The 7,035-nt window shown below is 44.5% G+C and overlaps 1 long non-coding RNA gene across 1 annotated transcript; it reads right to left on the bottom strand.

Moving 5' to 3' along the window:
• Window positions 1-3,708: 3,708 nt before the first annotated feature.
• Window positions 3,709-5,645, bottom strand: LOC124698054. The gene is made up of 3 exons (XR_007000870.1): window positions 5,285-5,645; window positions 4,642-4,724; window positions 3,709-4,432 (listed from the first exon to the last, which is right to left on the bottom strand). It is a non-coding gene; the product is annotated as an uncharacterized LOC124698054 (long non-coding RNA).
• Between the last annotated feature and the right edge of the window lie 1,390 nt (window positions 5,646-7,035).

The following is a 7,035-nucleotide window of genomic DNA, read 5'->3' as shown; positions in this document are numbered from 1 at the left end:
CTTATAGATTATTCCAATTGTTAGCCAAATTCAGTCAGCTAGGAGTATGTTCGTAGATGAAAAAATTTAAGCAGTATAATTATTTGTCTATGTCTAAAAAAGGTTTCTCTTGTGAAGTCATCTGAAAGTTGTTTTAACAAGAAACTCGTCCAGAAGTACAATGCTGGAGTCCACATTTATTATGTAGAAAGCACACCAGTGTACCATTAAGCACACATGCTCTTTCTTGAAGTTTTAAACAACAAACTATCTCCTTTATATAATATTCTAGAAAGCAGTCTATCATCATGCTGTAGCAACTAACAAAGCATGTCCAAGAAGTATCGCAGTGGGATTTTATTTTATGTGAGGTTCTTTCTAAAAAAGGTGATTCACAGTTTTATATGAGGAGCGATGGACTTCAACAGAAAAAGATATCCTATCTGACATTTCATGGAAGGTATTCAGTTACAGTTTGGGCCTAAAAGTTTATCCGGTAAGTGATACAATAAAACAATGAAACAGTTTTTTTTTGTGTCACTTGTACTGGCAACACGGATGATTTTGCACTTCATGTGTTTTACTTGTTAATCTACTGTCTCCTTTATATAATTAATTTTCTAGCAAGCAGTCTACTACCTCGCTTGATTTACTAGTTAATGTACTGCGTGCATAGATTTGACAAATTTTGTAAGTGTTAAATGAGCTAGATAATCTACTGTGTGCATTGGTGGGTATTTGTATTTGGGGTTTCTGCTACATTGGGAGCCTTGTTCTATGCGCCATGCTGCCATAGTGTAGTGTAGGCGCAATGGTTTGCGTGGCGTTAACCCGAGCTCGTCTCATTGGGCTTACTGAATGTCGTGTAGGCTTGAGCTCAGCTTTGAACCTAGATTATTAGCTCAAGCAGTTTGTGTTGGTACTAGTTAGTGAATATTACACTTCAAGTATATTACTATGGAAAAAAAATTATATCACAAACAAGAAAAAATGCATATATCTTTAGTAAAGGATTGACAGTTTATGTCTGACAATGGCCTCATTTACTCGGCTAGCAAGATTACACATGTTCTATGTCTACAACAATACATACATGTCTGGTGATGCACTGACTCTTCTTATAGTTATCAAAAGTACAATGAAACCTGGGAACCAGGGTTTCCCAAACCATTGTGGGTCTCTTTCTAGAGGGCTGCTTAAGCTGATTTGGATTTTCAATTGCTACCAGCAATATTCATTTAGGGGTAACGTAAAACAACTCTTTAAGGCTACTTTTATCATACTAGGTTGTGTTTAAATTCAGAGAGAACTCAAAACCAGGACACCATCTTCAGACTTTGTACTAAGACAATTGTTTATATTTTTTCTTAGACTGATATCCTGTAAAAGATAATTAGCCCATGTAAGATGATCTGGTTAGTATTTTGTTGGACATGACTCCCACTATCACTGTTCAACTGAGAAATGTAAAGCAATAATATGTTGAAATGTTATCAAGTTGTGTGTGTGCATATAATGGAAAATAGAGGAAATATTGCAGCATTAGAGCGCAATATTTAATACCATACATATCTGTTCTTTGGTTAAATGTAAATTCAGTCGATTGAAGTTTCTGTTGTTATCTGCAGGTGCTCTGGTGTAGGGGAGGGTGCATGGCCCTTCCTGGAGTGGCTATGTCGATGAACACCTCCGGCAGCGCTGCTGCAATATTGCGTAATACCGATTCAATTAGTCTTGGATGTAATTGTAAGAAACAAAAGTTGTATTCGAGAATTGTGTCTGTGTTGACTTGAACCTGTGATCGATTGGGTTATTCAAGTTGTATATACACCGTAGCCATGTAGTATGCATTTTTGTCATAATCTGCATTTAATAATTTTGCAGCAGCTTAGATCAATTAGAACATGAGCTGCTCAAAAGCTTGCTTCAGTAAATAGTCTGTTCAGTACAAGTCCATTGTGTAGCGGACACCATAGGTTGCAAGCAACAAAATTTGCAGACCATTCAACCACCATTACACAACTTCAAAAATAGTAGATAGAAAGCAATAGCTATTACATGATGGAGCTTCAATCAAGTTACTAGGAGTAGATATTACAGGAGTGACATTGTCCTCAAACAAGAGAAAATGCAAGCAGTAGGGAACTGAAACATCCACTAAACTAGATGATAAACCAACGGCCAAGTACCTGAACCAAAAAAATACAAAGCTACTTTGCTTTAGTCTGAGAACCACCGAGTAAATGATAAAAAACTACCATAATTGTGACAGTCGTGTCATGGAACTACCAAATGTGTTCGTTTTGTCACATGACTACCATTATTGGGGCATGTTCGTGACGAAGAGCACTGATTTCATTATTTAGTCATGTTAAACTGTTGTCTAACTATTCGGGCCCACGTGTCAGGACTAAGTGGCAGATGAAAACCTAACTACTAGTTTCATTTTGCAAATGTAACCTCAGATATATTTTGTATCACACACAGACCCAATTCCCCACATAAAAAATAGAAAATAGACAAATGAAGAAAATAAAAATTCCTCATTTGCTTATGCGAGCCACACTGTGACCCGCTGCTTCTTGCGCTTCCTGATGACCTTGATGCGGGTGAGCACGGTGCCGGGGAGCGACGGCGAGAGAATCTCGTACTCGTGCATGACGTAGCCGGTGCTGCTCTTGCCCCTGATGAGGTAGAAGGAGAGATCGTAGCACTTGTACCTGATGTGGACCTCGCCGCCGCCGGGGCGGACCAGGGTGACGGCCGAACCGGAACTTGGAGGCTTCCATGGATGGGAAGGAGAAGATCCGCTGTCCCTGTCCCTGCTCTGATCTGTGTCTTGGTTTCTTGCTCGCGATGGATGGAAAGGAGAGACTCCCCTATTCCTGCTCTGCTCTGTTGTGCGTCTTGGTTTCTTGCTCGGACATCTATGGATGGAAAGGAGAGGATCCCCTGCTCTGGTCAGCTCTGCAGTACGTCTGGTTTCTTGGTTTCTTGCCCCGATCGATGGACGGAAGGGTTGAGTTCCGGCGTGGATTCGCATTGCTAATATAGGCAACGAGGGGGAGGCCAAGCCCGAGGGCGCCGCCGCGTTGCTGATCTACCTGAGCTCGACTAGGATTCGTCCTTCCTCGTCCAATAGAGCAGCAACCGTGGGGTGCTCAGATCCGTGGATGGATGGTGGCCGAAGGGCACCACCTTGCTGCGGATCTAGCAGAGGTCCAGTCGGATTCAGAGCCTGCAATTCGATGGCCGAAATCATCATCCCTATCCCCTTTCTGTAGAAGATTTAGATTTTAGGGATTGGAGAGACCCAGTGCTAGGGATTGGAGAGAGCTCATCCGTGTACGCGCGGTCGAGGGGCGGGGGAGGGGCGTGCGCGGCGGTCGAGGGGCGGCTCTGGCCTGCCGGCCTGCCGACGGCAAGCGGGCTCTTTGTTGTCACGCGGGGACGAAGCGATTAGGACTTGATTGCTTCTGGAAAAGAGAGATAGGGGGCTGTTCAGTAAAATTAGCAGAAACACGTTATTATTTTTTGCCACGTAGGACCTGACAGTGGGTCCCAGCTGCCAAAAACTGGATTAAGACACGTAAATTGGAAAATCAGTGCTCTTCGTCACGAACGTGCCCCAATAGTGGTAGTCATGTGACAAAACGTACACGTTTGGTAGTTATGTGACACGATTGGCACAATTGTGGTAGTTTTTTGTCATTTTCTCAGAACCACCAAGTTGTTAGTACTATTACATGAGTAAGATTGAGCTCTCCTCAAACAAGAGAAAATGACAAGAGTATGAATTCAACATTATTTACATGGCACTCAGGAGCTCATGTGATGACTACAGTACTAACGGTTGCTACTGAAAATTTGATCAATTTGTCTATAAAAACCTCGAGCGACATTCGCTTCCAACTCTTCTATCACCTTGAATCTTTTCGTTACGTAATTGTTGCATGATATACTTTTCATCCAAATCGTGCTCTGCCAAATCATCTATAAAAGGAGTTGTCTTGTTACCTCAAACATTAACCTGAGATTTTCCTCCTCCATGTCAATTTTCTCTGCATCCACCTGAGTAGCCTTGTTGTGGAACCTAAGATGGTCTAGCTCATCGAAATCACGAACAATCTGTATCACTGAACATAAAATACAATCGGCAAGACTAGCTTCTTCATTCCCTATTCTAAAAAACTCCCCGGAGGTCTGGGTGCAACCAAGACCACATCAGTGCTCAATGTCAATTCGGTCATGGTTGTTCAATCAGTTCACAGGGAATATGCGAGTGATGTGCTCGAACTGTGTCCGCTGTGTTCTTCTTCAGCCCGGGGTGATTGAACTCATTGCGCGGAAGGGCAACCAGTTGAGACCATCCACCCTTCTCAATAACCCATCCTGAGTTTGCAGCATGCTACTCCATAAACTTGACCAGTGCAAGACCTTCAATGTGGATGGCCTACAAATACATGAGACAGGCCCATCGGCAAGAAACAATCAATGTATGCAAGAAAATAAACCAAATTGGATAAATAGCACGATTTGGCTGATGGTGATGCTTTCGGTCGGAAGAATAAGTCAACCCTTAAATTGCCAGGAACTCAGAAGAAATCATATGCAGCCTGGAGCACTTTCATAATAATTAATTAATAAGTATACATATTTTACCTGTGCTAGAACTGGCCTAGGAACTTTTTGGTATGTTAAGGACATCACGTGAATAGCATAGTGTTGGATTACCTGCTCAAAACCTGCAAAAAGTACTCATTATGACAGTAAAACTTCATCTTTAGGTACAAGACAAGAGTTCGTATCAATTGGCAAAATATACTATACTACTGACCATAGCTACGAAAAAAATCAGTAGCAGCTTCCAGCTAGGATTAACAACAAATTAAACTTTTCAAGTGAAAGAGATAAATGTGAATTTAACATGAGACACCTAGTAAACTAGAAATTTGTTTTGTTTGAGATGCTTATGCCATGTGAATGCACACTAAAGAAACCCCTACAACAAAAAGGGTTATGCAGAAGCTAAGCTTCTTTAGCAAATAGACAAGCTTGGACCGAGTCTTACCTTACATTACATTAGGCGCTTCTATTTGTTGGACTGAGGTTTGAATGGCACATCTAAAACATTGCTTAGCCCACCTAAAAATTGTTCCATGCATCTAATTCTAAAGCTAGGCCTGTAGAGTGATAGTCTGAAAGAATATACTCTACTTCTGTGTTCTGTCTAAAATCTCACACATACATACATAACAATATACTTACAAGAAATAGGAAACATAGAAAGAAATGGAGGATTTACCTTCACTACAGACGATGAACTAGGCAGGAGAGGAGGCTCCAACCGCATGTGGTCGTCGCCGGCCGTGGGTCGTGGAGGATGCGGCCAGGCGAACCAACAGAACACAGCGACGCCGTGCCGCTCATCGCTTCCTTCGCCCCTCCCTCATCCCGATCGCCATATAAAGCCTGTCCGCAACGCCCGTGGACAATCCGTGGGCCGAGATCGGAGGGAGGCCGCCGCCTCCGCCGAGACAGAAGTGGGGAAGAGGGGGAACGACGAAGGGGAGTAGGGGAGTAGGTAGACACCAGAACTTCGTGCTGTCTTGAGGGGGTGAGGGGCGGTGGCGCCGGACTTGGGGAGAGAGAGCAGCGTTGGCGGCGGTGCGGCGCCGGCGCCGGCACGTCACGCATCCCTGCTCACGTAGGAAGAACTAGGGATCGAGACTGCGATCGGAAGATCTTAGGGCTGTATCAGTGTATTGGGCTAGGCCTTTCTATTGGGCCGCCCCGTCTAGCTTTTTTACCTTTTTAGGTGCGAAAATTTCGCGTGGTATGTAACATACCACACCAGTTTTGGACTGTGGTATGAATTAATTTGAGCCATTGGATTGACGGAAATTAATAGCTATTTGATTTGAGGGTACCACAAAACAACCTGAGGAAAGACTTGGGTCACAGGTTACTTATGACGGGTTCATGGGTCATGGCCATGGCCTGACGCAGATCGGCGTACTTGCTCACAGTCACTGCTCTTGGCTCGTTTTCGCGAGCTGTGCTGCTGCTACGCCTATATGCTTAGGGCATGAGCTATGAAGGCAGCTGTGCAACTAGGTTTGGATAAAAAACTTTTGATATATGCATGCCATGTTATGGTCCTATTAATATGTCTTTCTCTCAAAAGCTGATTTGGTTTTTCTCTTTCTCTCTCATATTTTCACTCAGTTTCCACTTTATGGCTGAAAAGGCTGCCTCCTTATCCGAACCTAATTTGGACCACTCAAACCAAGATAAAATTGTGAGAAAACATCCCTAGAACTATGCATTGGTCATGCCCTTAGGTGTATCTGCCGGTAACATACACGTGATACGACTTGATACGACTAGAGAGAGATGGGTCGTGACTGACATGAATGTCTTAACTTTTTTTGAAACTGTCGTCACATTAGGGGCAACGTTAAGAACTCGGTTAGTTGCGTCAACCAGCAGCCTGCCCTTCCTGATCAGCATCTTAGTAGGATCGTTTGACAAATGCATAGTGGAAGTACACCTGGGCATTCTTCTGGCCGGGCCGGGTTTTGGGCCAGGTCCGAAAAAACCCGAACCTAAATTCTTAGGCCCGAGCTTGGCCCGGCCCGGCCCGGCCTTCGGGCTTAGAAATCAGGCCTGAACCCGGCCTGAATAGAGAAAAACCCGGCCCGGCCCGAGCTAGGCGTAAATCCCGTTTTCTGCAAGCCCGAGCCCGGCCCGGCCCGACGTTCGGGCTCCAAAATGAGGCCCAAACCTAGCCCGACATGCAAGCCCGACCCGGCCCAGCCCGGGATTTTCAGGCCGGGTCGGTCCGGGCTGTCCGGGCCGGGCTGCCAATGCCCAGCTGTAAGTGGAAGCAGCGAATCCACGCACTCAACCCAACCAGCACAGCAGGACTCTGAATCAATCTCAACATCGTCGATCCGGAGATAATGAATCGATGGACCCTAGCAACCGACCCGATGGACCCTAGCAATCAGTAGGTGGCATTGAGCAATCTGCTCTCGTAATCTAACATGTATC

The sequence above is a fragment of the Lolium rigidum genome, chromosome 3 (genome assembly GCF_022539505.1).
Source record: "Lolium rigidum isolate FL_2022 chromosome 3, APGP_CSIRO_Lrig_0.1, whole genome shotgun sequence".
NCBI lineage: Eukaryota > Viridiplantae > Streptophyta > Magnoliopsida > Poales > Poaceae > Lolium > Lolium rigidum.
Note: the sequence above shows the minus strand (reverse complement) of the source record. Positions and strands in the feature narration are given on the sequence as shown.